General features: G+C 36.3%; 1 protein-coding gene across 10 annotated transcripts in view; it reads right to left on the bottom strand.

Annotated features, from left to right (window-relative positions):
* ANKRD44 (ankyrin repeat domain 44) overlaps window positions 1-22983 on the bottom strand; it is a 367960-nt gene that overhangs the window by 243033 nt on the left and 101944 nt on the right. Inside the window, exon 1 of one of the 10 annotated variants that reach the window (XM_074215418.1) lies at window positions 608-22983. This exon is cut by the window's right edge and continues 18184 nt beyond it. The exons of the other annotated variants lie outside the window; for them this stretch is intronic. The gene's annotated coding sequence lies outside the window, so the exon portion shown is untranslated. The remainder of the gene's footprint in view (window positions 1-607) is intronic. 10 annotated transcript variants of the gene reach the window in all.

The following is a 22983-nucleotide window of genomic DNA, read 5'->3' as shown; positions in this document are numbered from 1 at the left end:
GAGGCCGCATTTGAACTCAGGACCTCCTGACTCCAGGGCCAGTGCTGTATCTACTGCACCACCTAGTTGCCCCACTTGTTAGGTTCTCAATTATTTTGTAAATTTATTTATAATGAATCTGGATAGTAATTACAATCCACATTCCTGGTGAGTTGGGCCTCAATTCCCTCCCTCTCCAGCCCTCCTCCCCCAGAAAAAACTTGGGTTTCAATTCTCATGAAACACATATGGTCCCAGGTGAGCCAATGAGCAAAAAATCTCTGTAGCCAGAGATAAAGGCTGGAAACTTCAGTGAATAAAGCATTTTAATCTCTTCTCGAGTGCTAGCTGTTCTCATTTGGTAGCTGGGTTCCCCCTTCTTGCCATTAAAAAAAATCATCCTCACCATTGAGGTGACTTCATTACCCACTGAGATTGCTGCTTTTACTTCATCTTTCAGAGGATCTTGTATTTAGAGCTACAAGGAATTATGGAAATCCATATAGTTCAGGCCATTCATCTTATAGATTAGGAAAGTGAGGCTTAGAGAGCCTGAACAACTGCCTTCTATCACACAAGTAATAAATGGAAGAGCCAGAATCTGAATCTTCAAATTTAGCAATCTCACCCTTCTGCCATCCCTTCCAGTGATCCTTTGTATGATTCTTATCTGCCATATCCTTTTGGCACAAGGAATCCTGGGAAATGTAGTTTTCTCCCACTACCAGCATATTCTGGAGCTAAGATGAATATCACTCTATTTAGAACGCTATCCTGAAAGAAAGAAATGAGGAAAATAAATGAGCAGAAATTTTCCTGCTCACTTTCTGCTACACATAAAAAGAAGATTAGATCAGTGGCTCCAGTTTATCAAAATATGAAGACTCATTAATAATATAACAGAATTTTCCAGATACTTATATGATGGGTGGCCAGTTAGCATAGTAGAGAGTTGAACCTGGAGTCAGGAAGACTTATCTTCATGAGTCCAAATCTGGTCTCAAACACCAGCTGTGTGACCTTGGACAAGTCATTTAACTCTGTTTGCCACAGTCCTTCATAAGTAAAAGGAGCTGAAGAAGAAAATGACAAATCATTCTAATATCTTTGCTAAGAAAACACCAAATAAGGTCATAAAGAGTCAGACATGACTGATCAGCAACAAAGGCAAGATCAAATTCTTCTTTTTCTTTTTTTACAGTGGTAAAATATGAATGAGTCTAGTTCAGGAGATAAATGGAGATCATTTCATTTACATTCCATTCTTTTAACGGTCCAACAATTTACCACATTAGTAAGTTTTCTACACAATCACAATTGTCTCCTTTGGGGCAGATGCAACTCTGTTTCAAGTAATAATATTTCATAGCTAGTCAAGCAAGTGTCTTGAACACCTTCTCCTATACCCCATCCCCACTCCCATTTGTTCCTTTCTGCTCACCCTCTTCAACTATTATCTCTCTTTTTTATTTTTTTTAGGTTTGTTTTTTTTTTGCAAGGCAATGACCAAGGCCACATGGCTAGGTAATTAGAAAGTGTCTAAGTCTGGATTTGAACTCGGGTACTCCTGACTCCAGGGCTGGTGCTCTATCCACTGCGCCATCTAGCAGCCCCCAACTATTATTTCTTGCATGAAGAGTTCTCAAATCCTCCCTGAAATATCTTCCTGTAATCTCTCACCTTCTCCTACAGGTGAGTTTTTTTGGGGTCCCTATTGTTGGAAATAGGTTGAGCCCAATCATGTTTCATTTTCCTGCCAATGATGCTTCTCATGATTTTCCCACCATGCTTTCCACACTGGAGTACCCTTCTCACAATTATCTGTTGTCTACTCCAATGTGAATGTATTTCCTCAAGGACAGAAACTGTCTTTCTTTTTGCTTCTAATTCTGTCTCTTCTGCTTAGCACAGTGCACAAAGTAAACATTTTATAAATACTTGTTACCTACATACCCTATTTTTCTCAAATTGAGATTATATCAATAAAGTGACTAAAATATTCACATGATTTGCCCAGATATCCTAGTGTTAGGTATATACCCTAAGGAGGTCGATGACAGGAAGAAAAAACCCACATATTGCAAAACATAGTAATTTTTAGGGGAGCAAATAACCAGAAACAAAGCTGATGTCCATTCACTTTGTTGTTGTTCAATCATGTACAACTCCTCATGATCCCATTTAGGGTTTTCTTGGAAAAGATAATGGAATGGTATTTCTGGTCATTGAAGGAGAATAACTTATGGTTGAAGGTTACTGAGTTTGAAATACTAGGGAACACTCCTGCTTCTGAAACCTTGTCTCACATTTGCTCATCAAAATCCTCTATCATCTTTTCTTTTCCTTCTCTCCTGCTTCTCTTATTCCTAAATCATTTATGAATATGTTAGGAGAGAAGCAGAACTTTTCACAATAGGTAAGTTGAAAGACCTTCATTTTGGGAGATATAGAAATATAATACTACGTCCTTGTTCTCAGGATCACACAGTCTAGTTAAAGAGATAAGGCTTGCCATTTTTGTTTCTGTTCAGTCATTTTAATCATATCTCACTCTTCATGATCCTATTTGGGGTTTTCTTGGAAAAGATACTGGAGGGGCGGCTAGGTGGTGCAGTGGATAAAGCACTGGCCCTGGAGTCAGGAATACCTGGGTTCAAATCTGGGTTCAAATCCAGTCTCAGACACTTAATAATTACCTAGCTATGTGGCCTTGGGCAAGTCACTTAACCCCATTTGCCTTGCAAAAATATAAAAAAAAAAGATACTGGAGTGGCTGGTATCATTTCCTTCTCCAGCTCATTTTATAGATGAAGAAATTGAGGCAAACAGAGTAAGTGACTTTCCCAGAGTCATTTAGTGTCTGAGACCAGATTTGAACTCATGAAGATGAGACTTTATGACTTCAGACCAGCACTATATCCACTGTGACAGCTGTCCCTGTCTTTTCATTGAGGAATGGCTAAATGAATGGAAAGGGAAATTACTAAGCTTCAGGACACTCTTTAGAAGGGGTTCAAAACCTAGAGTTCATACCTGGATTTTAAGGAGAGGTCTGGGAACTTGGATAGGGAAAAAAAATCATATCGGTATTTCAATACAATTGGTTTCTTCTATATATTTTATGTATTTTTATATTTAAACGTTCTCTGTATATTTTAGATTTTTTTAATTATTCCAATAGGGGCTCCAGTGACTTCACTAGACTACCACTAGACACACACAAAAAAGGCAAGAAGTCCTGGTCTAGTCTTTTCTAGCAATCCTCACAATCCTCACTTGAATTCTCATAGCAAAAATTAATTGCATTATGTTGCAAAAAAGTTTATGTACCTTTTTTTTCAATCCAATCCAATTTTCTCAATATTCTCATGCATGCAAGATGTGAGTGGCTAGATGGTTAGAATGCAGAATCTGGAGTCAGGAAAACTCATCTTCCTGAATTGGTGTCTTCCTCAGACACCAACTAGTTGTATGACCCTGTTTGCCTGCTTTTTTTTCCCCTATAAAATGAGTAGGAAAAGGAAATGGCAAACCAACCACTCCAGTAACTTTGCCAAGAAAATCCCAAATGGGGTCATGAAAAATAGGACATGACTAAAATGACTGAACAACAACAAGGACAACAATAAAAATGCAAAAACTTTATCTCTTTAACCAGACTGTGTGATCCTGAGAGCAAGGACCTAGTATTATATTTCAGTATCTCCCAAAGAGAAGGTCTTCAAATTGCCAGTGCTCCTCACTTAACATACTCACAAATGAATAAGGAATAAGGAAGGCAAGAGGGGGAGAAAAAGAAAAGATGATAAAAGATTTTGATGAGCAAATGTCAGACTAGGATTCAGAGGCAGGAGTGTCCCCCAGTATTTCAAACTCAGCAACTTTTCAACCATGAACATGAACCATGTTCAACTCTGCTGACCAAAAATGCCTGAGGAATTCAGAGAAGAGGGTGTGATAGCTCTTTTTAGGCTGAAGATATTTGGATTATTGGGAGCCTCACCCCATTCCTTTACCATTCCAAGGAATTCCACATCATACATCTATAGCACAAAAGGGAGAAAGAATGCTGGTCATCTCCACTATTACCCCATTTTCAATACCAACAGTAACTTGGTTGTTTTTTTTAATTTGTGTTAGAAGTTTAATACATAGAGTCAAATAAAAACACAAAAGAGGATTTTTTAAATTTTGGATACTATTATAGCTTGATAATAATTCTTACTTTTTGAAACACCAGAAAATTGTGCTTTTTTTCATTACCAGGCTTAAAAACTAGCTTAAAACAATTCATGGTCTCTATATTATTTCTGAAATCCTATAGGTCCTCCAAAAGTGCAGAGATTCTATCTCTGGGCTAAATAGGGCTAAATCTTATGCTTTGAAGGGGAGGAAAATCTTGTCCACTTTACTGGTTTAAAAAAAAAGAAATTACATAAGATATTATGATGAGCCATATAAAACAACAAACAAAAAGAAAAACATATAACCTGTTCAGGTGAATGACTGGATGTTTCAGAGACTTTGGGAATTAGAAGAGAGCAGAGGGTATTCAGCCAAGGGATAGGACAAATAAAATTAATGCTTTGTTTTTCTGCACACCCTGAGGATAAAGGGTGAGGAGAGCAGAGACAGATACCAGAAAGAGACTTCCATCTCCCAAGAGAAGTACACAGAATACAGAGGAAATCAGAATCATGCCAAGTTGGTAAGTTTCCAAATCCAAAAAGAAACCTTCCCAGACTATGGAAGGAAGCAACAAGAGAGATAGTGAAATCCTCAGTAGATAAATGTTCTGTGCTTTTCTAATGAACTTAGAAAGTTGCTCTCCAAATTGTTCCTGAAACATAAGTCACTTATTTTAAAAGTTTAACCGCAGAATACCCTAGGATAAGATTTCTATGTCCATGTGAATTAGGAGGATTGCGCAATGAATGTTGTTTTAGGACACATACACTTTTACCATTAACTAGCTAAAACATTTTAGAAAAAAAAGGAGTCATTTGCCACAATATGATTCTTTTGTTTCACTTCATTTTTAACATTCTAACTTTTTGACCAAAACTTTCTTTTCTTTTTCCTTTCCTAAAAGTAAAATTTGAACTCAAGCCTTTCTTACTCATATTTACTAGCTGATTGATCATGGGCAAGTCATTTAACCAACTCCACTTTTTTTTCTTTTAGATTTTTTTTTTTCAAGGCAAAGGGGTTAAGTGGCTTGCCCAAGGCCACATGGCTAGGTAATTATCAAGTGTTTGAGGTCACATTTGAACCCAGGTACTCCTGACTCCAAGGCCGGTGCTCTATTCACTGCACCACCTAGCCGCCCCACAACCCCACTTTCTACAACTACAAAAAAGGAACAATACTAGCTACAGAACTACAAAGTAACTACATCATCAGATAGGGCAACTCGGAAACCAAAAAGGATAAAGTGCTAGGTCTAGAGTCAGGAAGACTCTTCTCTTCCTGAGTTCAAATCTGGTCTCAGACACTTACTAGCTGTGTGAGACCCTGGACAACTCACTGAACCCTGTTGGTCTCTATTTTCTCATCTGAAAATATTCTGCAGAAGAAAATGGCAAATCACTCCAGTATCTTTGCCAAGAAAACAATCAGACAAGACTGAAAAATGACTGAACAACAATGAATCTTAATCAAATTATAGGGAAATTCAAATGAAATAATGAGCATAAAGTACTTAGCAAGTTTTATCCTAACTCCAACCTACTTTTCTAGGTTTATTATACATGATTTCTCTTTTTTTACATGCTAAAATATTACACAAGATATTTCATTACCCCTCTCTCTGCCTTAGTACAAGTTATCTTCTGTGTTCCAATACACTCCTTACCTTTAATTCTTAGATGCTCACAGACTCTGCCTTACCTAAGGTACCCCTCGAACTGCTCATGCCTTTCCTCCCAACTCATCTCAAATTACTTTGAATTTATTTGCTAGACAGATACAGAGAGATAGACATATATTTGTATATGTAATAATATATATTCCCAAAGTCTAATAGTGTCCAGTATATAATATAGATTAAATAAATGCTTGTTGTTTAATTCTTAAAATAAATCTAATTTCTTCATATATAAATCTTATTTCATCATATATTTAACCCTTCAATAAGATTCACTCTGAGAATTTTATTTTCATCAATGTTTCCTACATGAATATATCTTATAATGTCCTATAAGATTTAATCTACAGACATCTTGTATCTTGGTATGCCATTCTTTTTTTCCTAGAAAACTCATATTCTTGAAAGACAAGATTGTTGGTTTCCTTGTTTGTTTATTTTTTTCTTTATCTCATTTGTGTGCTTTAGGTCAAGAAGGGAATTCACTGAGGGGGAAAGGTAGAGAGAAAAAATTGTCATGGGTAAATGTTGACCCACCCATTCATTGCTTTGTGGTTAGATTTCATATGGATACAGATTAGCAAAAATCTTGGCACTGAATTTTGGTTGCATAAGATACATACGAAATTAAATTGCTTATAAAGCAAGTATATTAGTGAAAGAAAAAAATTACAAATTCATAACCCTGGTCAAAGCATGAAGCTTTCTCATATTACATAGCTTCACTCACATAGGGCTCAATTTGTAATTTTATCTCTCACCAGGGATCCTAAGTTAAAAGCTCTTATAAATTTAACAATCTACATTTAATGAATAGGCTTTGCCTGAAGTACTTGCATTTGTCTCCTATATTTGTACAAAAACATAAAATGCTTGATCAGTGGCCCTGGAGATAAAATATGATACATGAGATTTAAGATGCTCATAGGATGAAAGATTTCAAGTTGAATGAGGCCTTGAAAATGGCCTAATACAACCCCTTCATTTTATAAATAAGGAAACTGAAGCCCAGAGAGTTCAAATAACTTTTCTGAGGTCACAACAGTAGAAAATGGCAGAACTGGGATCATAAGGAGAGTATATATTAACTTACATATCACTAAAGCCTATATAAATGTTTATAATAATTCAAATTATTTTCTAGGTAGGAGAGTTGTTTTTTGTGCCTTATATAGTGAATTTGGAAAAGTCATTTTGAACAAGCATGGTTGATCATTTTCAAAAGTAGTCCCAAGCCAAACTCTCTGGGACTTTCTGAAACACAAAATAGGTCACCAGAAAAATGGTAATTTTCTTCCCTTTCCCAAATGGTAAAGATGGTTATTAACTATGTAAATATTATTCATATATTCATAATTATCTTAATTTTTTGTGAATAAACAACAAATGTCTCCTGATCTCTCATCGGAATAGTCTAAAACTAGAAATTAGATTTCAGACAAGCAATATGGTTTGGTAGAATGAACTACAGACTAAGAATCAAATCTAGTTTCTCGCTCAGGTGATGCCACCTAGGATGATGATGATGATGATGATGATGATGATGATGATGATGATGATGATGATGATAATAACAGCTAATATTTATACAACAATTATGATTGCTAAACACAGTACTAAGTGCTTCATAATTACTATCTCATTGGATTCTCACAACAATCCTGTTGGGTAGGTACTATTATTATCCCTATTTTACATATGAGGAAACTGAGACAAATAGAGATTAAGTGATTTGTACAGGACCACATCACTAATAAATGTCTGAGGCAAGACTTTAAACTCAGGTCTTTCTGACTTCAGACCAGGATTTCTATCCACTGAGCTATCTGCCTCCTATCACCAAATGAGGGTATTTTTGTTTCAAAGAACAAATAAAAATAAAGGACAACAATAAAATTCAGACTTGGTTCAAATCATTTCTTTAATGTTTACTACCTGTAAAATGAGTTGGGTTGGATATTTATTATTGGTAGAATCAGGAAGACATGAGTTCAAAACCAGCCTCAGACACACTGACCCTAGGCCAGTCACTGAACTCAGTTCACCTCATTTTCCTTATTTATAAAAAGACCTGGAGAAGAAAATGTCTTTCTAGTCCCTGCCAAGGAAACCCCAAATGGGAACAAAAAGATTGGATATGACTAAACAACAATGATTTACTTAGATCTCAGTTTCACTTAGAGTAATACCAGTTTCAAGAGGTTTATTTTCCTTCTTACATAACATATGAGTTCTTTTTTTGTTTGTTTGTTTTTTAGGTTTTTGCAAGGCAAATGGGGTTAAGTGGCTTGCCCAAGGCCACACAGCTAGGTAATTATTAAGTGTCTGAGGCTGGATTTGAACCCAGGTACTCCTGACTCCAAGGCTGGTGCTTTATCCACTACGCCACCTAGCCACCCCAATAACATATGAGTTCTTTAATATTTTTTTAATCTAAAACCATTCCATATCTTCTTTAATTATCTTAGAAAGAATCCTAGACTTGGAAATAGAAACCTGTGTTCAAATACCAGTTCCCTGAGTGGCAAATCAGTTCATATCCCAGGTTTCAACACAGTCCTCTAGAAAACAAGGGGATGGGGAGTAAAGGGCAATGCTATTATCTTCAAATTGAGATAATACTAGAATTCAAGTTTAGGTTATTAGATGTTATATTTCCTGAAGTTTGCCTCCTTAAAAAAAGAAAACATAAATTAATAATAAAATAATGTCAATGATTTCCACACTGTAGCTTGTTTTTTATCTAAAACAGTATATTGAATTTACTCTTTGAAGAATAATAAAAAAAACAAAGAAAATTGGTCATTTAAAAAAACAATTCCCTTACTTTGTGGAATATCAGCAGACTTAATTAGACAAAAGATACCTCTTACTCTCAAACCCTGACTCCTAACAAATGAAGAGGTTCAAAAACACAATAGGATTTTGAAATTTCTGATGAGCATACTGTTAGATCTTCTGTGGAAGAATGCAATAGGCTCAGGATTTTGGGCAAGGTTCTTCAGATAGCAAATTCCTACTCTAGACACTAAAATAGATTAAGTTCAAGGTGGTCAGAATCTAGATTCACCCTGAGTCTCATAAGAGTTTGTTATGAAACTTTTGGCCCAAAGATTTGAATTGCTGAAAGCTTAGGTGGGGCTTTCTGACTTCATCTTCTATTTCAGAGGCCTTTATCTTTTATCTTTCTTTTGAGACTGACTTAATAAGTTAATTCAGAAAACTCAATTAATAAACCAATCAAAACATTAACAGGATTATACTTTACCATTATGCTAATCATATTCACAAAGGAAATTTGTCTTTGGGGAATTTTTCTTTCCTGAGAATAGTACTTTTCAAGGACTAAGACTCTGCCCAGAAAACAGGCTTAATATTTGGAAAAGCAGGTGTATTTTTCTCCTCTTGGATTAAAAAATAAAAGTAACATGGACTACAAATGACTGTGATCAATTTAAATATGTTCTGCAATGCACACATTTTCTTCCAAGTCTATGAACCAATTCACTGTGGGTAAACAAAGTCCAATAGGAAAACTTAATCATGTTAACTAACAATGAAAAGTCAGTACTCTTCCCTAGCCTCTTCTCAGCTTCCCTCAGTCTCACAGCTCAAGAACAATTACAAAAAATAATGGACATCTATTTTAGCCTCAGATTTGACAAGCATTCTGGTCTCAGTTTTGTTACTAACTGGCAATATGACATTGAAAGGTGAACCTCCCTGAACCTGTTTCCTCATATGTTTAAAAATAGTATTAATAATACCTGCTTATTTCACAGAGTTGTTTTATTGATTCAAATGAGATAACACAGGAGTATGTAACTATAAAATAATATACAGATATAAATTATTATTTTTATAGATGTAACTGTTGGCTCAAGGGGGAAATTATACGTGACTCTCTACTCAATGATTATTCAACACCCTGTACTTTTAAGAGAAAGGTCTTGAACTCTTCTGGTTCAGATTCAAAAAAGAAGATGCATCCATTCTAATTCCTCTTCATATCACTAAAGAGAGCAGACTACTGAAAGACTCCTCTGAATGAAAGAAATTGACAGTCTCTATCATGTCCTTACTGTACTAGAAACTTCAGGAAATTTCCCCTTTGGGTAAGATGTGGAATTATTTCTCTCATGATTGAACTTAGTTATCTTGCTCACAAAAGGATAACTCATTTACTCTATGTGCTGCTTAGTGTATTTTCTCTTCTGTGTAACTTACTCTAATTACCATTTTGCTATTGAAGTGGATAAATGGGTTCCTTTGTTATTTGCTATGTGTCTTTATTGTAGGACTGGAATGTGGATATAGTATTTAAGGGTGGCTCCTTTTGCTATGAAGGAACAGTGTTCAAGAACTCAGACTGAACCTAAAAATTATATCCCCTAAGCTTATATTATTTAAGGGGGCAGATGGATATAATTCTAGTCTAATGCTATCTACCTCTGGGGAGAGCAGAATAGCCAGCCTCCAGCCCCAATTTCTTGCTTTCCCTCCTGGCAGGAATCAAAATATCCCTTGGAAACAGATAGGGGAAGAGATGCCTCCCTGAAGTCAAATCTGCCACATGGAAGAACAATGTGGACACATATAATCTAGTTGGGTAAAACAGTCACCCAAACATACAAGCAGTCCTTGCAAAATACAAAAGTTAAGTCATCCAACCATCTCTGGAAGCAAGGTGGGATAATCCTCATTGTGTCATAGCCTGAGCCTCAGTTTCCTTATTTGTAAAATGAGTGTTAGAATAAATCATCTCCCAGCTCTAATTCCTAGGAACTTATGAGCATGTTTTACTCCTGCTCTCCTTTGGGGAAACTGAGGTATAATTCTCCATTAATACAAATGGTTTTCTTTCTTTTTTGTCAGCCTCTTTCCCTCAGTGTATCTATTTTTTAAAAAATAATGATCTACATCCTAAAAATTAAAAAATATATATAATTTCACAGTGAGCTGAACTTCTGGGCCAGGAACAAAGCAGAAGCTTCCAAGCAAAGAACTTGCTTTAGGGTAGCTTAGGATAAGAGAGAAACCATTTGCTGACAGGTGGTCTAGAGTTTTCTGTCAGAAGTTTAATACAATGTGGGGAGCTGGAAGGAAGCCCAAACTACTGGTTATTTTAATGCATGCATTATTGGCCATAGTCCAGACACTGGAAAATGATGAAAAAAATAACTAACTCCAGTTTAACAAACATCTAAAGATAAACATGTCTTGGGAGATAAGTAGGCTCTTTAGAGGGGACTGTCTCCTTAATGTTCCCAATTCATTGTATCATGGGAGTGAACACCAAATTGCAACATTAAATGGTGGAGAGGTGGGAGGAGGAAGAGTTGGTTCATTTTGGGACAAAAGGTAATACAAACTAATCCTAGACTATACTAGGGTTGAGGGGAGATCAGGGAAGCAGAAGTATCATAAAATAGTATGCTATATAATTGTTAGCTATTTAACTATGTATCAGGCATTGTGTTAAATATGTTCGTCATTAACTCATTTGATCCTTATAACCTCTCTGGGTGATAGTAGCTAAAATTATCCCAACTTTACAGAAGAGGAAACTATTCAGCCACCAAGTCAACAGATATCCAATTTCAAAATGACATGCCCTAATGGAAAAGATACTGGACTTTAAGATTATTACTTAAACATTATTTTAGGTCCTCTACTTACTATTCATGGGACCTTAGACAAATCACTATACCTGAGGATCAATTTCTACTTCTGTAAAATGGAGATCATAGCTCCTGCTTTGCATTACTTATAAGACTCCAAAACTTTGGAGTCAGGGCATTTCTGAATATGAAAGTAGCTCTCCTCTACAGCAGTTTAGTTCAAACCTCACCTAAAAATATCCTACAGAAATCTGGGACACTAATACATTGTTGGTGGAGCTGTGAACTCATCCAATCTTTCTGGAGAGCAATTTGGAATTACACCCAAAGGACAACAAAAATGTGCATACCCTTTGATGCTGCAAAACCACTACTGAGTCTATACCCTGAAGAAATTATGAAAAAAGAGGAAAAACATCACTTGTACAAAAATATACATAACAGCCCTGTTTGTGGTGCAAAAAACTGGAAATTAAGTAAATGTCCTTCAATTGAGGAATGGCTTAGAAAACTGTGGTATATGTATGTCATGGAACACTATTGTTCTATTAGAAACCAGGAAGGACAGGAATTCAGGGAAGCCTGGAAGGATCTGCATGAACTGATGCTGAGTAAAACCAGAAAAACTTGTACATGCTAACAGCAACATGGGAGTGATGATCAACCTTGATGGACTTGCTCATCTCATCAGTGCAACAATCAAGGACAATTTGGGGGTATCTACAATAGAGAATACCATCTGTATCCAGAGAAAAAATTGTGGAGTTTGAATAAAGACCAAAGACTATTATCCATTAATTTAAAAAAAATGATATCTTATGTAATTTTGCTATCTTGTACTTTTTTTTCTTAAGGATATGATTTCTTTCTCATCACATTCAACTTAGATCAATGTATACCATGGAAACAATGTAAAGACTAACAGACTGCCTTTTGTGGGGGGTGGGGGGAGGAAAGCAAGATTAGGGAAAAAATTGTAAAACTCAAAATAAATAAAATCTTTCTAGAAAAAAAATCCCACAAAAATCCTCTACAACTTATTCAACAAAAACTACTCCTCACTCAGAAACCTCACTACCTCAGAAGAAATTCCTACAAAGTATCATTTTATATTTATGAATGAAACAAATTAAGGTGGTATTATTACTGAAGAGGGAATGGAAGAGAGTACTACATTATATGTTACTGTTTTATATATGTTTATATGTATATGTGCACATACTCACATATCCTTTTCAAGCATCAGAATCAGAAAGTTCTGATTATAAGAAGACAAAAGGGAGATGTGGGGGCTTTTAATTTAATTGTCCTCTAATCCCAAAATTCTCAAAATATATTGTAAACTAATAGGAGATTAAGAAATCCCTTCAAGGTGTTATTGGTATTTAGTCATTCAGTCATGTCCAATTCTTTGAGGCCCCATATGGTATATTCTTGGCAAAGAATTTCCTTCTCTAGTGACCTAAGGCAAATAAATATTAATAATAAATATACCAGGGCAGGTAGATGGTACAGTGGCTAGAGCACCGGTCCTGGAGTCAGTTGTACCTGAGTTCAAATCTGGCCTCAGACACTTAATAATTGCCTGGTTGTGTGACCTTGGGCAAATCGTTCAACACTATTGCCTTAAATAAAAAAAAATTTAATTAAAAAAATAATAAATATACTTCCCTCAGGGTAACCCAGCTAGTGAGTATCTGAGACTGAATTAAACGCAATTTTTCTTGACTACAGATCTACTGCTCCCTCCACTGATCCACCTAGGTGCTTCCTTTCAAGATGTCCATAAGGTCAATACTAATTTCATAATAATACTAAAATGTTACTTGCCTACTAAATTGTTTCTCCTTTAATTTTGTTAGACCAGTTTTCTTTCATTTACTTCTACCAAAATAATATAAAGCAAAAGATTACATGCAGAAGAAGATATGAGAATTCTGCTGCACTCTTAAGTTGCACATTATAGAGATTTGCAAAAATATATCAAAACAAAGCTATTCAACTTTATTTCTTTGTTTTGGACATTACAGTTGGTTTTAATAAACAATGTTATCTATTTTAACATAAAATGGGTTTATTATTGTTGTTTTAAATGAATTCATAAATATTTTTCAAAACTCGGTTTCAATAGATGCACATAAACAAAAGCTCTTTGGCCTCCTAAATCATTTTTAAGACTGTAAAGGTATCCTAAGACAAAAGGGTTGGGAAACCACTATTCTCGTCAAATCAGATATTTTCAAAAGTATCTTCAAATAATCACCATCTTTTCATCACATCCTAGTAAAGGATGGTGTTTTTTACAGGGATGAGTATTAGAATTTAAAGCTTATGTTTTCAAAATTCTGACTTTCCTTTACAAGATTTCCTTAAGTCTTATTCTAATTTCTTTCAGGCACTGGATTCTCTAAGGTTATTAGAAACCTCCTCTAAGGTTAGTGAAAACCCTTCTAGATTTTAAGTGATTAATTTATTCTACTATTCCTTCATTGTGATTTTGGGCAACCTCTCAGCCCTCAGGACTTAAAATTTTAAATCTTTATTATAAAAACGAGTGGTTTCTCTGCAAAGAACAGCTCAGCTCATCCATCTGACAATATTCCTAACCAGAGCAAATATTTGGTAACACAGGATTCCTGACTAGCAGCTACCTTCCCTATTCACCATCTAATGACCAGCATTAACAGACTTAGACAGACTATACAAACAAAGCCTGAATGAACTGAATTGTAAAAGGAAGGAAAGGAAAAGCTTCATTTGAGATGCCCAAACAGGCAGATATCATCATCACTCAGTCTGCCAAGCTGGATCATTCAAAGCAACACAATGGTTGGGAGAGAATCCACAGGAATGTGAAGTTCCAGACAGCTCAGTTTAATGTATAAATATGATACAAATAATCTCCTCTTGGAAATGTCAAAAGATACCAGTTAAATCTTGAAAAGCATAGCAGAGGCATCCAAAAAAAAAAAAAGGAAAAAGAAAAGAAATAAGCCTGAAGAAACTAGTTTTTTTCACCAGGTAGATGTGTTACTAAACACCCATTCTTATAGTACTCCCTATGAGTTGGCAACATCTATGATTTCTAGGTGTAGATGCATATTTGCAATACAATTATCCAAGGGGGTGATGCGTATAGTATCCATTTGATCTGGAAAATCTGTGTAAAACACTTTGACCCTCCCTTTGCACCTGAGAAAAAAAATCTGAATTTTTTTCTTTGTTGGGATATAATTATAAAATTTGGGCTGAAACTGTACAATATTAAATATTTATTTTATGCATTTCTGAGTTTCTAAACTTTTTCTGTATCATCTGCTGGCCTTCATATATTGCCTGCAGCTTCTGCAAAATTTCCAAAAAATTCCCATTTAATGTCTTACCTTGTAGGGCAGCTAGGTCGCACAGTGGTTAGAGCACTGGTCCTGGAGTCTGGAGGACCTGAGTTCAAATCCAGCATCAGACACTTAATAATTACCTAGCTGTGTCACCTTGGGCAAGTCACTTAATCCCACTGCCTTGCAAAAACAAACAAAAAAATTTCTTATGTTGACCTGCAATATACTGAAACCACAATGGGGAAAGTCTATGGCAGGGATAACTGTAGGTCTACAATTAACTAAGTCTTAGACTGTGACCTGGAATTTTAAGTGACTTGTCCATGGTTGTCCAATACTAGAAGCCACAAGGTTTGCAATGTTGTCTGTCCATTATTTTCAAAAAATATCAATGGAGGAAGATGACTTGACTTGTTATGTGAATTGTAGTTAAGTGAGGCAGAGTTGCACAAAGTTTGCCTCAATCTTTCTTGAAGGTCTAGTGGCAAGACAAAAATCAAAATGACTGGAGATGGCCTGGATGACCTTGATATCCATGTCAGACTAAACTCTAAGCACCTCAAGTCAAGTTCATAGCTCCTGGAACAGACTGTTCTCCTCTACCCATTTCACTGAGAGGAGGTTTTCACGTGCTTGGGGTCAATATCCCCTAACTTATCAACAGGTTTGAGGCCTGTTGGTTACCCTCAACCTGGTTTAACCTGTCTACTGAGATGGGTGATAGGAAGACTTTGGTTCAAATCCCACTCCAAACAATGAGCACTGAACTGATGATATCCAAAAAGTTCTAGAACAATGATCTATTGAAAGTAAGAGCACTGAAAAATATCTTCTGATTCAAAGTCATATCAGCACAAATTAAATAGAAGTGGTGCATCACAAGCAAAGACCAAAAGATCTTGGCTGACAGAATCTCACTAAAGATGGCAAGCAAAAGTATTTTTCAAAGATGTATCTGTTCAGTTTTATGACATAATGGATAAACTACCCAAACCAAGGAACAGAACTGTTGATCCTTCTGTGATTCCCCTTCTGTACTGCACCATAAAGTCTGCAGTCTTTCCAAAATAAAATAGCTGTTTAGCTGTTATTCCTCATCCTCTGCCTTAAAATAGAAAAAAAAATTATTCATATTATAGTGAGAGTGATAACAGACAGTTCAAAATCAGTGTTCAGGAGATACTTTCTGTATGAATATCAATCCAGTTTCTTTTGTTGAGCATAGTTCTACCATACCCAAGCTGTATTGGGAAATTTAAATACAAGGGAAAAATCTGAGGAACACTGAGAAAGCAAGTAATCTATGCCTTTCATCAGCACCAACTGTGGCAGAATACTCCTTGAGTCAGAGGATGCACATAACCTATCACCCTCAGGTCACCAGTGTGAACCAAGGCCATGAGTAGTGTGATTAAAGGGTTTTTAGGGTGGCAGCTGCTTAGCATCATATGGGGGGAGAATGAAATATAAGACATTCCATTGGGGGCAGGTGTCCCCATTTACCAAGCCATTCTCCAGGATATTTCTAGTTATACTGGAAAATGACCCCAGGAGTAAACAGGGTAGAAGCCTGAATCACTAACCAAAGAAGGATGAATCAAAGAGTCCTCCTGCTATGGTACTTCAAGCCCTCCTCTGCTCCAATCCCATGAATAAATCTGAAGTACAAGACTTTAAGCTCTGAAAGCACAGCATGAGAATAATCAAAGAAGCAGAATCATCAGAAGAAACACAATGCCAAAAAGAACAGATGACTTAAGAGTCTGGTAATGAGACACCAAACCTCTCCCTACTAGATTATCTGATTAAAAGGGGGGAAAAAAACCCTTTCCTTAAGTCCAGAGAGATAGGAAATTGAGTTTCCATGTGTCAGCTGTCTGGTGGCCTTCCCTAGAACTGAACTCTCTCTCTCTCTCTCTCTCTCTCTCTCTCTCTCTCTCTCTCTCTCTCCAAAAATGCCTTCTCATTCCAGTTCTTAAGCAGGATTCAAATAGCCCAGAAAGAGCTGATATTACCCCCAAATTTTTGCATCTGAAACCCTATTTGTATTAAGTAATGTGTTGACTCATGATGGGCAATTTCCATAAACCAATTAAGACATATATATTAAGAACAAGTTTTTCAGTGGAAATTTCCTTTCCTACTTGAAAGGTGGAAATCAAATTTTTCAGCATTCAATGCCTCATAGATATGGAAAAACTATCACCTGAATGATTAAAAAAAAAAAACGCCACAAGACTTCTGCGCAAAAGGCCAGAAAAAGAACCCCCTAAGCAAACTAACTATATTACAGGGCTCTGAGCCCACAATGAACAACAAACATCTCCTCCCAAAAGACCTATGAATGGAGGAGTGCTTTTGTTTGGACACACCTGCTCTGATTAGCAGCTGGCTTCCCATGTCTTTCCCTTTCTGAAAAAAGGAATTGTCCTCTTTTTTTCTTTTTTTGGAACTCCTTTTAACATGAAGGATATAATTTGATCTAAAATGTAAGTTAAGGTGCAAGGGATATCATCTTGAAATAACTTATTCATATGATCTTGGACATATCATAAGGATATTTAGAACCAGATGGTAAGCTTAGAAGTCATCTAGTCTACACAATCTTGAAAATGAGAAAGTGAGGTCCAGTAAAATGAAAAGCCTTGCCAAGTCAATAGGGAGAGTAACTGGTAGAAATGTTGTCTGACCCTAAGCAATACAAAACTCTTTCCAATTACTACCTTACTATGCACAAGGGACAAATGTTCTGGGAAAATAAAATAATACAACAGAGACTCTGTTGTTAAGTTTACAACCTACATCCTATTGGGGATAAAGACACGAACACAATTATAAAAGAAGAATATAATAAGTATAAAAAGGAGACAAATTAACCAAAAAAGAAATTATTAATCAACTAGTGCATGCAAGGAACTTTGCAAAGAATTATGGATACAAAGACAAGGTTCAAAGTTCTCTGAGAAACTTGAAGAGCAAGAAGAGATCACCGAGAAAGGGAGGAGTTCAGAAAAACTTCAGAAAAGCCTAATTGTAAAGAACCTTAACAAAAAATCAAAACTGAAGGAGAAAAACATCATTTCAAGAATAGGCTTGAGGGGTAATGAGAGGGAAGGGATGGAGATAGGAGAGAGCAAAGGACCAAGAGTAGTATAGTAGAATCTGACCAGAATATAGAATTAGGAAAAGGGAGTGGTATGAGACTAAACTAGAAAAAGATGATTCAGGCAGTAAAACCAAGGATGGAATGGAGATTGGATAGACTGGAAGTGAAAAGATCAGTTAAGAGTCTAGGCAAAGGGGCAGCTAGGAGGTATAGTGGATAAAGCACCGGCCTTGGAGTCAGGAGTACCTGGGTTCAAATCTGGTCTCAGACATTTAATAATTACCTAGCTGTGTGGCCTTGGGCAAGCCACTTAACCCCATTGCCTTGCCAAAAAAAAAAAACTAAAAAAAAAAGTCTAGGCAAGAGGAAATGAATAATAAAACCAAGACAAGCATTTATTAAATTCTTAATATTTTCCAAGAACTGTTAAACTTTGAGGATACAAATAAGGCTGTTCATAATTCCTAATTTCAGTAGTGCTCTAACACTGATTTACTCTGAACAAAAAGAGGATCAATAATTTTTTTACAAAGAACTGATAGGGGGCAGCTAGGGGGCAGTGAATAGAACATGAGCCCTGGAGTCAGGAGGACCTGACTTCAAATCTTATCTCAGACACATAATAATTATCTAGCTGTGTGACCTTGGGCAAGTCACTTAATCCCATTGCCTTGCAAAAAATAAATAAATGTTTAAAAAGAGCTGATAAGTGTAGGTGAAGATAGACACTTGCCCAGGAATATGAACCTCAAACTGAGATTCACCAATAAGAAATGAGCACTGCAAGGGTACAGGAAGAAGTCAGATGAAGGAGTATGAGTGGAGAATAAGAGAAATGGAAGAGATGGTTAAGGAAGAAATAATAGAAACTGATAGCTAATTGGATGAGGAAAAAATTTGAAATGACTTCAGAGCTTGAAGTATGGGTGACTAGAATATTGATTGTTCAAAGAGAGAAAAGTATTCCTAAAAAAAAGGGGGGGGGGCCGCTAGGTGGCATAGTGGATAAAGCACTGGCCCTGGAGTCAGTAGTACCTGGGTTCAAATAAGGTCTCAGACACTTAATAATTGCCTAGCTGTGTGGCCTTGGGCAAGCCACTTAACCCTGTTTGCCTTGCAAAAACCTAAAAAAAAAAAAAAAAAGTACTTTGTACAATATAAAACATCCTATGATAATTAAAAAAATCACAACACAATGTGTGCTACACTACACCCATAATTTAGTATCTCCAGGATTTGGATCAACCTTAAGGAAGAAATTCATAACTTCGTTTTTGTGTATCAAGGAGCTCTTGATGATCTGGTGAAGTCTATTGAATTTCTTCTCATAATGTTGTTTTATAAAAACTCATAATTGGAGAAAATTCTAAATTTAAAATAGATTAATTTTTTAGAATCCCATTCAAGCTCACAAACTCCTGCAAAAGGTCTGTGGTCCCAGTTTGAGTCCTAAACTTTACTGTTCAGAAGTTTTCTGGGAGTCCAAAGAGGACTGGACTTATCAGACTTTTTAATATTAGAAGGGGATCAGAAATTATAGTCTCATAATTGGTTCCCACTTGGTTCCTGGATCTTCCACAAATGCCCATCTAATCAATGAAAATCTTCAGGTGTTCATAAATGGTCCAATTAAGTTCTGACTTCTAGCTCAAAGATTTAGATCAGGGACTGGGAACATAAGATCCACAAGCTTTATGGCAACCATTTATGGGACTCCAAATTCAATAAACATAGGAACTTTTTAGGGATGATTAATTAAATATTTGATCAAATACTGAAGGATAATTTTTAAGTTGATAATTTTGTATGGCCTGTGAATGATGTTTTATATCTATCCATCTATCCATCTATCTATCTATTCAAATGGCTGTTAGCAAAAAAAAAAAAGGGTTCTCCACCCCTAGTTTAGACTCATGCAATTAATAAGAACATTGAGATGTTACAGAATCAAGCATCCAGTGTTCAGCAGAGGATGTCCTGAAGCAAGTAAATTCTATGTCCAATTCTAAGAACAATGATGGATGGATACAAAATCTTAGACTAACTGCTCTTTCCATTTTCCAAGACAAAGTAAATAAAGCAAATTTTTACAATGACAAACTATTGACTCATTCTAAAAGTTCTTCCCAAAAAAGATCCAAAGTTAGGACTATAGGGAAATTTTTATAGACTTAATTTTTAATGAATATGAAACTGATTTGAATGTGAAACTTATTGAACTCAAAATTCCACTTGGTTGCCTCCAAATTTTTATGGGAAAATTTTGTTTTTTTAAACAAAAGCTTTTTTAATATTCTCTTCCTCCCTGTGGTGTATAGAATATCCTCCTCATCTTTTGAAAATTAAACATTGTTTAATATAATTCTTATCAGCAATTAGAGAAACAAAAGTGATAGGTAAATTTCTAAGCCTTCAAAGTTGAGTCATTCCCTATTCTTGTTAATAATCACAAAATGTTTGATTCCTAATACAGCATTTTCCCATAAATCTCCCCAAGATCTTACCATCTTACATTACTTGAAATAAATTTCAGAGCACACACAAACAATGGAAAAAATATTGAAGTCCCAGAGGGGAAAAAAAAGATTGGAGAATTCTGGCACTCTAAAATGTATTTCCTACTCACACAGAGTTCAAATTATGGATCTGGTATTTTCAATGGAATTTAGTGGCAAGAAAAGAGTAGAGGTCTAAGTAACAGCCAATTTTCCTCTTGCTTCTGATTTCTAAATTTTAACATGTATTTACTAAGTGCCTATTATGAGCTGAGGAGGATACAATAGTAAAAAACAATAATGCCTGCCACCCTAGAAAACCAAGATACATAAAAATAGAAAAGGCTCTATGCAACTGGAATAAGGCCATGACCTTTGCCATGGCAGCTGAAATCTGAGCAGAGGTAGCCAGCTTTGCCTCTCTACCTCCATATTTCTAGCATCTTTCTTCAGTTTATCTGGGACTTGAATCAGTTTCCACACCTGGAGCTGGGGGGGGGGGGGAGGAAGAGCAGAGGAAAAGGAAAAGGAGAAAAGGAAGAATATTTGTAGAATTTAGTTACCTTAATTTAGACTGAGAGAATGAGAAGTGGGGATCTTAGTGACTATCTGACCAGTGTTGTATGTCACTGAAGAAGCTGACAGGCTAACAAAAAAACTAGTGATATGTTGACTAGCCCTGAGGAAAGCAGGTAGGAGGAGTATGGGAGACTTGAGTCAGTTCTATTGAAGAAGCCTAATTTCAGTGCGTTGACAGCATAGGATGCTGAATACAGACCAAATAAGAAGAAAGTTGGACCACTCACTAAGGAGTTCCAAGGAGCTTTGGAAATGAAACCAGGGAACAGTAAAATAGACCGTGAATTGAACTGGTACTGTGAGTCATATGGACTGTGGGGATTCCTAAGGAAATCAAAACCTACTAAAGTATAAAGTTTCTAAACAATCTAGCAACCACAAGTTATTTCCCCACTTTGGGGAGAGCTAATGGAGTGACTGGAGTGACTATTTAAATTCCTGGGGAAGAGGAGTTCTCTATAGAAATAGATTATTTTACTCTTTTGAAACTCTCAAACCAAGAGTGGCACCTTAAACCTAGAACAGATCACTAGAGGGGAAGTCTTCTTGACTGTTAATAAAACTCAGGTCCTTTTTGCATCATTTCTTGTATAAAATTAAACTTATTCTATGTTGCATAAACTCATTAGTTTAGAGTTGGCAAAGAAACTAACGCTATCTAGAAATAAGCAACCATACTAAATATTCCATACTAAACTTGATTCACCTGCCTTCAATCAACACATGGGTTTACAGGATTAAATGCTACAAATCAAATAAAGTAAACATTCATTTATTAAGAGGTCAGCACAAACCAGGAAAAATGCTAAGCAGTAGGACATATAAAACAATGGCAAAATACGGTTCCTGCTCTCAGATTCAATTGGTTGTGGTTTTTGTTCAGTCCCTCTGACTCTTCCAGACTGCATTTAGAGTTTTCTAGGCAAAGATACTAGAGTAGTTGGTTTACCATTTCCTTCTCCAGCTAATTTTACAGATGAGGGAACTGAGGCAAACAAGGTTGAGTTGACTTGTCCAGGGTCACACAGCAAGGCTGGGTCTGAGGCCAGATTTGAACTGTAAGATGAGTCTCCCAGACTTCAGCTCTGGCACTCTTTCTAATGCTGCCACCTACCTTGTCTTCAGGTACTCAAATGATGGAAAACCACATAAACAACTAGGCAGCTATCTGAGGCTGGATTTGAACTCAGGTCTTCCTGACTCCAGGACCAGTGGGCTATCCACTGCATCACCTAGCCTCCCTGGTCTTTTAGAAAAGAAATTTCATAAGAAGTTAGTGGAGGTAATGTAATTAAGGGAGACAGCTTTCAAACCAATATTGTGATTCAGACCTTTTCTACCTAGAGCACTACACAAGATCCAAAAAGCATCATTGTACTCAGAGCTAGAGTACTCAATAGTAATAACTCAAACTTCACATTTTACAAGAGAGGCAACTGAGGCTCATAGAAATTAAGTAACTTGCCCAAGATCAAGTAAGAGTCAGAATGTGAACTCACAACTCCTGATTCCAAGTATAATGTTCTTTCCACCACACCATGCTATTTTATTCAGCACAAGGCACTCCAGAATAGGCATACTTTATAAAATCCCTGTTGGTTAGTTTATCAAAACCTATCCTAGGCAGCAATATGGGGCCAAAGTGTGATAGTGTTGGCCTGGAGTCAGAGGATTCAGACACTTAACAGCTGTGTGACCCTGGGCAAGTCACTAATTTGCTGCCTGTCTCAGATTCATGAATAATAATAGCACTTACCTCCCCACCTCTCCAGGTTGTTATGAGGAGCAAAGGAGATATTTGTAAATTGTTTAGCAAAAGGCAGCTAAGTGGTGCAGTGATTAGAGCACCAAACCTGAAATTAGGACCTGAGTTCAAATCCAGCCTCAGACACCTTACACTTACTAGCTGTGTACCTTGGGCAAGTCATTTAACCCTGACTGCATCACATCCATGTCCATCTCCAGGCAACCTGATCCATCACTAGACCCAGGTGGCTCC

The sequence above is a fragment of the Macrotis lagotis genome, chromosome 1, assembly GCF_037893015.1.
Source record: "Macrotis lagotis isolate mMagLag1 chromosome 1, bilby.v1.9.chrom.fasta, whole genome shotgun sequence".
In the NCBI taxonomy this organism is placed as follows: Eukaryota; Metazoa; Chordata; class Mammalia; order Peramelemorphia; family Peramelidae; genus Macrotis; species Macrotis lagotis.
The sequence above is the reverse complement of the archived record's forward strand: the minus strand, read 5'-3'. Positions and strand labels throughout refer to the sequence as shown.